Consider the following 8,892-nt stretch of genomic DNA (forward strand, 5'->3'; position numbering starts at 1 on the left):
CAATACTTTTTCTCCAACTAGTGACAGGATCATATCCTCTGTTAAAATGATGACTTTTGGGGGTGGATCTTCCAATGTTGAACCACACTGCCATCCCTATAACAAAACCACTTCCTACATACTGCCAGGTCTGATTTCTAATAGTTTGTTTTGTTAAACAAATTTCTATCTATGTTCATACTTTTTTCTTCTATTATCTTTATCCAGTTTTAGGATTAGCACAATGTTGATTTCCTAAAATGAGGGGAGAAGTGTTCTTTCTTTTTTCTGCTTTAAATGTTTGATATAATTTATCAGTTAAAATATATATGAGCCTGCTGTTGTCATATAGGTAGGTTTTCAAGCTAGGAATATATTTTCTTTAATAGGTGCTATTCAAATTTTATATTTCCTCCAGAGTTAGTTTCATTAATTTGTCTTCCAAGGTACTTCTTACAAGTTGTCAAATTTATTTCAAAAAAGATTTTTGTAATATGCTTTCTATATCCTTTTAAATTCTGTAAAATCTGTGGTAATGTCTTCTAGATCTTGATATTGTAATTTTTAAAATGTATAACTGATATTGTGTAATAGGAAGAAAAGGTCTAAAGGAGCAGGGGAAGTGGGAGGAGTAGGGGAAAGGAAAAAAGGGAAAAGAAAAAATACGAGAAAAGGAAAAAAATGGAAACAAAGTCTGCAAATAGGGAAGGGTGGAGGGGGTGAAGGGAGGGCAGGGAAATGGGGGAAGAAATAAGAACCAAGATACTCATGTAATGGTACAAGATCCCAATGATGAATGTAACTGTATCTTACACCTAAAATGTACCAATAAACTTAATGGGGAAAAATATATATATATATCTATATATATAGATATATAGATAGATAGATATAGATATAGATAGATAGACAGATAGATAGATAGATATCTGGAGACAAATATGAACATACAACATACCAAAACTTACAGAACTCAGCAAAGGCAGTTCTAAGAAGGAAGTTTATAGCAATAAGTGTCCATCTCAAAAGAGAATATCTCAAATAAATAACCTAATGTTATATCTCAAGAAATTAGAAAAACAAAAACACATTGTGCCCAAATTTAGAAGAAAGAAAATAATAAAAAGCATGGACAGCTGAGTGTGGTGGTGTATTCTGTTAGTCATTCCAGTACTCTGGGAGGCTGAAGGAGGAGGACCACAAGTTTGAGCCCAAATTGGGCAACTTAGCAATTTATAGCAGGACACTGACTCAAAAAAAAACCAAATGCTAGAGATGTAGCTCAGTGTGAAGGCCCTGGGTTCAATCCTCAGTATTTAAATAAATAAATAAATTTTCAAAATGAATAAAATAAAGAAGCTCTATATTCTAATATGGAATAATACCATTAAAAGAAAAATGCAAAATGAAAAAATTGACTGGGGATGCTTTTCAGGAGTAGCACACTTGTCTAGCATGAATGCACAAGGCTCTGGATTAGATCCCTAGCACTGTAAAAAAAAAACTTATGTAGATAGTGTGCTTCCATTTTATTTTTAAATGAATGAAAAAACATGTATATTTAGGGGGCAGGGATTTAGCTCAGTGGTTTCGCCTCCTGCTGCGCAAGTGCAAGGACCTGAGTTCGATCCCTGGTACCAAAAAAAAAAAGTATATTTTGATAGAGAGATAGATAAATTTCTTTGAAAAATATACAAGAAACTAATAATACTGTTGGTCTAGTAAATAACAAGTTGAATGGGTGAGGGATAGAAGGGATAGAAGTATGGAGAGAATTTTCTCTAAATTCTCTTTTAAATTTCTTTTTTTTTTTTTGTACCGGGGATCGAACTCAGGACCTTGAGCTTGCCAGGCAGGTGCTGGAACCACTGAGCTAAATCCCCAGGCCAATAAATTGAACACATGTGTTTCTTGTTTTTGTTTTTGTTTTTTGGTACCGGGGATTGAACTTGGGTCCTTGTGCTTTCGAGGAGGCAGCAGAACCACTGAGCTAAATCCCTGGCCCTTAAATTTCTAAAATATGTAACCATGAGAATGTATGATCTATTCATTTATTCTTTCCCAAAGACTAAAAATTACCATAGCAATAACCATTCTATGAGAAAATGTAATCTTTTCATTTTCTTCACCAAAACCAAGAAGATGTTCAACAGTATGCTGAGAACTTGTCTTGACTTGAGTTTTTGCCTTTAACTGAAACTTGGACACTAACTAATAGATTTCACATTTTTCTCTTTTGACAAATGAAAAAGAAGTTGGTACACAGTTTGTGTTTGCTCTTCCAGGACTGTATCTTAATGATTCATCCAGTAAACAGAAAGTACTTCCCATTTACAACCTACTTTTAACAACAACAAAAAAGCTGTAGTAATATATCTATATAAAATCTTAAAGGGGGGTTTTGTTTCGGGTTTTGTATGTATGTATGTTGTTTTGTTTTGTTTTCCTTTTAAGCAGAAAAGATTCCTCTGACATTCACACTCAGACACTGTTCAGGAAAATACAGGAAAAATTACACTGATTTCTCTCTGGTTAAAAAACAATGGAGGCAAGATAAAAAAAAATCTTTAAACTGAAAAATGAAACTTGCTAGTTGCACTGCATAAACACATTGCCAAGATAGGTTTAGCTGCTCCAGAGTAGAATGAGTCTGATTTCCATTTGTCCACTGAATCTGGCTGCAGCCAATAGTGATGCTTTATAAGAGGGAAGAAAAATATGAAATTTTGCAAAAGACCTCCCCAGGACTGTCAGGAAATACAGAAGAGGTTAAAATAAACTAGTTTTAAAAATTACTAGATGTGAATTTTGATGAAACTTACAAAAGAAAATTACTTTGCTTTTCCTTTAAAATTGCTTCTCAGAAAAAAATAAATAAAATAAAATAAAATTGTTTCTCAGTCTCTTACATCTATCACTTGGGAGCTAAAAGGATATTACTTATTTATTACTGAAACCCAATAATTCTTTATTTATTAAAATGAGTTTTAAAATTTAAAAGGCACCAAAAGACACATAATTAACAGTTTACCTCTGGCTTCTGTCCCCCAGCAACAAACTTTGTTTTCTGTATATCCTCCCAGAGATAATCTATATCCGTAAAAGAAAATTTTTTTCTCTCTCAACCCTCCCTTTTTTTTACACAAATGGTTGTATGGAACCAAAAGTCTTTAAACTGAAATAAAAATCAAAGAATCTTTGAACAATCCTAACTCCTTCTATGAACACATTACCCTTTTCCATCAAGAAATCTCTTTTGAAAAACTAAATTTTCCTTTTAATACCTCCCATATTATTCAAAGAGCTGTTTGGCAAAAAGAAAACAGGATGTCTAGAGAACTAAATTGTATACAATTACCAGTTGATCAACTCACTGAATTTCTGATCCAGGATTCTGATGTCTGAAAAACCTGAATAGATCTTCCAAGTTCCCACCAGACATAATTTTGCAGAGGACTTATTAGCACTCCATGGAGATCTGTTCTGAGGTCCAGAGGCCTCTTCAACTAAATTGAAGAGAGAAGGAAGAGGGAATTGGGAAGCTGAATTCAAATATTTAACTCTTGTGAACTAGCAACAAGGAAATGCAGACCAATGAAAGAGAAACCATGATTGCCTTCTATTGGTTAATCAGTAACTCACATTCACTAGCACTGAAATAGGTCTTCCCACCTTCCAGAGGCACAGAATAGCTAGACAAGTTCCTAACTTTCTTGCTAAATTCAGAAGAACCAGCCACAGAGAAAAGAGGCTAGGAAGTGCCACAGAAAACAACTCAAGAAGAGCAAAACTTAGAGGGCCCTCCAGACGTCTGCACGGTGTCTAAAGTAGAAACTTAATTCTAATGTAGAGTCCAGAATTCAAGTTTTGAGACCCTCAGCCTTTTCTTCACCCTTTGAGTTGGAGCCTAGCAAGGAAAGAAGGCCCAAAAGAGAGGTGTGCTTTTCAGATGTAGCTAAGAACACTAGAGTAGGCATCAGCTGATTTAGGTTCAAGTCTTCATCCAACCATGGATTGACTGCATGAGCATGAACATTCCTGAGCCTCAGTTTCTCCATGGGTAACCTAGCTCAGAAATACTGCAAATCTGAAAACTGCTCAGCACAATCCAATTGCAATCTCCCAGTACAACAGCAGCGCAGTCTTAGGAGTGCCAAAATTCCAGCTTCTGGCATAATTTTAGACATTTTCAGAAACTGTCCAAGGTAAAAGCAATTTGAAGACTGATACTCAATTTGAAGAGTATTATAGGAAAATATTATCTAGTTCATTTCAGCAGTAAGTTTCTCACTATAACTTCAAGAAAAATAAGCAGGTGAAGTTTACACAGGATAAAACCAGTATCTAAGTCTTGCCAGAAAACACACTTTAAAATCATGAAGGGTTTTCTCAGACCCGAAGCAAGTTGACAACAATCCAGAAGTGATAAGTGGGCCACTTTGATGTGGAAAGACCTCTAAAGAACAGAACCTAAACACTACTCAATTCTAAACAAATAGCCAACTCAGTTTATAAACAAAGACTTGAATGTGTTTCTGGAACCAGACCTGAATTTATAACCTCCTAACCTCCATATAGGGAAGCAGCTTCTCCACTCACCAAAAAGCTGATCAGAAACACTTTTACCTTCTGTACTTTACCTGAAGTGGGGAATTTGAAAATCAAAGCAACTCAGTGTTTTTCATAAATTTAATCTTAGGTTCCTGTGTGGCAACATAATGTAACAGAACATACAGAACATATAGACATGGGTCCAAATTCCCAGGCTGTTCCCTAGTCAGCTCTTTTTGCAAGAAACTAACTACCCTGAGCCTCATCAGTAACATGGGATAACGATTCCAACCTCTCTTGCTTATTGTGAGTTGTAAAGAGACACAGCCAATGCCCACTCACATGTCAAGAGCACCATATGTTCATTTCCTCCTTTTCTTCCAGAATCCTTTGCTTAAGATACCTATGGAAAAGAAACAACCAGGGAAAACTATCCCCCTTCTGTTAGAATCAATCACCCCAAAATTCCTCAGACTAAAATGTATGTGTGTGTGAAAATGACTGAAAAATGACTTTTTATTATGTGTTCTCATGATATACACATGTGTTCTCATGATATACACATTTATAACCAAATATATTATCACAAGGTGCACATCACATTGTCAGTTCTATTCAGTATTAGGTAAAATGATATGAAATTGCTAATGCTTCACCATTTTGCATCTAAAATTATAGCAATTTCATAGGATTGCAAATAGCAAGTCTAAAGCAAGGATTTGATGTCTGTCTGCTCTCTAAATTTCCTGACGCAAGATCATTAGAAATCAATAACTTTGTATTTTCATTGCAGTTCGCCATTTAATAGCTATGTGACTAAGAAAATCATTTAGTAACTTTAGGCCCTGGTATATAATTTATATAATTATATATGGTAGTCATCTTTTTCTACAAGTCAGCAACAAGGAATAGACACTTAGTTTAGTGATCCAAAATTCAGCGTTGGTAAAAAAATAATAATAATAATAACTTTGCTGTAAAAGTTCTCCTGGTTATCCCTTCTGCATTATCCTGTCCTCTTCCACTTTGAAGCACAGAAGACAGGAACCTTGATGGTAATAACATAAAGCTGTGTAAACTTCTTCATGGGTTTCTTAAAACACACTTCCAATTCGGCACACCCTGTCACAGCAATACTGGATTTCTCCTTAAACAAAAATGGTCATGGGTGTCAAAGAGATGTGAGTGAGTGTCCACTGAACTGTGTCTAAATGATTTTCCTTGTGACCAAAGCCAGTCTGGGATAAGCCCCTGCTAGTGAGAAGAGGAACATGCTTCCCAGGCTGAGGAGGCATTGTTCAAAGTAATGAGTTCTGCACCACTTGGTCCACAATTCACAGCCAAGTCTGGTTTTCCTAGACAAAGAGCAATAACCAAATGGGGGATGCTCCTCAGCAAGCTTCTCTTAGCTTATAATTATTATTAGACTCATGAGGTGGTGTAAAAGGACCAGAGTCTCCCTAACCATCTATGACCTAAAAATGAGAAGAGAAAGTGTTGTCAACCCTGGTCAATATTTTGCCAGAGGTTTGTCATGGCTATAGTGGATTTCAATAAAGCCTAAACTCATTAAAACTGCCTAGAAATTATTCCAGCTCAAAGTTAAAATGTTTAAATGCTCTATTCCTTTTATCCTTCTATAATTTTGTAAACCCTCCCCCTCCTTTTTCCCTCAGAGAAATAATAGTCATGATCCTTCAACCATGCAGACCAACATTATTCTTAGAAGGAAGCTGGCAGGAGGTTCATTATGTCATGAAACAGGGAGCCAGAACAAAGGACTACTGAATCACCTTACCCTCATCCAAGAAACCTGAGATGAGGGTTTCTATGTTTCTCCCAGAGTGCTGTACACTTGCTAAGAGTACAACTTTTAGGGCCAAGTCTGTGCTACAAAAACATAAGTAGATAGGTGCTTATGTTTCCTAATATATATATAGTCTTATCTAAGTTGCTAAAAATTATGTTTTTAATCAAAGATTAAGCATTTGTTTCTGAATCTAGCAGTCTGCACCGTACTATGAAGCACCTTTACCACATTCTATTTTTATAATTCTATCTAAGTATGTAAAATACATTTAAAGAATTAAGTAATTTACATGATAAATTTAAAAATAAATTCTGATTTAAAGAATACATTTAATTGAAATCAATGTGGTTAATATATCAAACAGAAGCAATAATTTTTAACAAATTTTAATATTAAACTGGTACAACTATAAATCCCGGCTCTGCCCACCAACCTTCCCTCCCTTTGTCTCCTCCCCAGTGCCTCTTCCAGATTTCCCCAGAGCACTCCCAATCTCGTTATCCCATGATCTGCTAAAACTGCAGTTTACCTCCTGGAACCAGCAGAAACACATGTCACTGAGAATTAGGGAATCGGAGCCTGTTACAAGCCACCAAATAGGGTCACAAAGAACCTGAACCTGACAATTATGATTTTCCATTTTTTAATAGAAAAAGGAAAAACTTAATAGAACTTTAATATTTGAGCAAGATAAATTGCACAACTATACAGGCATATTTATGACAAAAAGAATGAGAACAAGAACATGTTATTTGCTAATCATTTGAAAAGTATGTTGAGGTAGAAGGGTATTATCTTCAGCTTTCTACCACTAATTAACACTTGCTATTCTGGAAAGCAAATTGCTTAAAAATAATATACAGAACACCTATGTCACTTCATCCAAGGTATTTCATGCCACACTTTGTTCCAGGAAAAGTAATTCCATTTTAAACTGTTATTAGCAGTTACGATAATTCTAGCAAATGTTTATGTAATTGTAACTAGGTCTCAATCACTTAACCAAATATTGATTCAGTCTTTTTAAAACTAAGCAACAAGCCACAGATGCCGCTACATTCTCCTTAAAATGTGTACTCTTGCCAAATGCTCGCCTGTGTGTAAACAAATGGGATTTAAAAGAGGGGCTGGGACTGTCAAGGCTCACGAATTTAAGGAAATGAAAATGCTTAAGAAAACTGGTCTATGACCAGGTTTCTGGAAAGAAATATTCACTCTCTGCGGAAGTTTACCCCTAAAATGACCAAAGCTTAGAGACAGCTGGTAAAGCAACGCCTCTTTTGGGAAAGCTTTTGTTTCTATTCATGAGTGTTTTACTTTGGTCCGTTTCGGAGCACCAGTCGCCGTCATAAACGTCAGTGTCCAGAGGTCAGGGAAGCTGCTGGGCGGTACACGCCCCTCTCCACCTGAAGAAAGAGGCACAGGTCTGTCTGCTTCTTAACGTTACAGTAGCTCCAGGCCAATCCCTCTGCTGAGTTTTTTTTTAAACACTCCACACCAGGAAGTAAATGTTTTATTTGTCTGCCCTTTTATGGGATAGAAAATGAAGGGGCTAAATTACTGCCCCAATAGACAATTTCTCACTTTTTTTTTCTATGACAAAATAATAAAGGTGGGGAAAGATTTAATTTTGGGTTTTTTCTTTCAAGAGACCTTATTTTAGTACTGAACTCCTAAGGCAAAAAGATCATAAGTTGATTCCAAGGTACAAACAAAACAAAAACGTCCGGGGGAAGAATAAAGGAGAACCACGAGAGCTCAACAGAACTGGCTTTAGCGAGCTCGGTTGGCGTCGCGGACTTCTCGCGCCGTCGCCATGGGAACCCGCGCAGGCGCAGAGTGCGCCGACGAGGCTGGGGCTCTCTCATACCGCCCCGCGTTGCTCGGATGCCCTTCGTTTATCTCAGGAAGGGCCAATGAAGTAAATCCTCCTCGGGGAGAACACCAACTCTTCTTTGAGAGGGTTCTGAGTGGGGTCACTGGTCATCTAAGACTCCCCAAGTGTAATGGATACCACACTCCCCTTTGCCGGGAAACGCGGACTGCTCTCCGGCATCGCCTGGCGGTCGGAGAGGAATCCAGGGACCCCCCCCACCCCCCATGGGCGCGGAGCATCCTGCAGCGGCCCTTGACCCCGCACTGAGCGAAGGCCCACCCGCGACTGCATGGGACACAAGTTCAACTCTTGATCAGGCAAACTCACATCCCAGGACCCCGCGAACAGCCGTAGCCCAGTCCCCCGCGGGGCACGGGAGATTCCCACGCACAAGGCTCCCACGGTGCATCTAGCGTCCCGGCTGGGACGGCCGAGAGAGGGCTCGGGCCACCTGCTCACTGGCTTGCTGAGCTGGCTAACCAGTACTCTGTTCCCTGCACACTCTCTTCTTTCCCGTCCATCCTCTTTCCCCAAAAGCACCCACCTCAGCCCGGAGTATTCAGCAGATGCAGAATCCTCAAGTCCTGGGCACAGGAGCAACCTTCCAAGAGCAGAGCGATGAGTTAATCGCCCCTGTGACTCCAACTCCAAACTTCTGCCGAGAGCCAGCAAAGGC

At 38.1% G+C, this 8,892-nt stretch overlaps 1 protein-coding gene across 4 annotated transcripts in view; it reads right to left on the reverse strand.

Moving 5' to 3' along the window:
* Plch1 (phospholipase C eta 1) overlaps window positions 1-3,708 on the reverse strand; it is a 277,140-nt gene extending 273,432 nt beyond the window's left edge. The window contains exon 1 of one of the 4 annotated variants that reach the window (XM_087186404.1): window positions 3,354-3,708. The gene's annotated coding sequence lies outside the window, so the exon portion shown is untranslated. The remainder of the gene's footprint in view (window positions 1-3,353) is intronic. The other 3 variants (XM_087186398.1, XM_087186397.1, XM_087186400.1) reach the window with 3 other exon arrangements.
* Between the last annotated feature and the right edge of the window lie 5,184 nt (window positions 3,709-8,892).

This window comes from Heterocephalus glaber, unplaced genomic scaffold, assembly GCF_053883595.1.
Source record: "Heterocephalus glaber isolate CG9 unplaced genomic scaffold, H.glaber_assembly_v1.0 deba00001504, whole genome shotgun sequence".
Lineage (NCBI taxonomy): Eukaryota > Metazoa > Chordata > Mammalia > Rodentia > Bathyergidae > Heterocephalus > Heterocephalus glaber.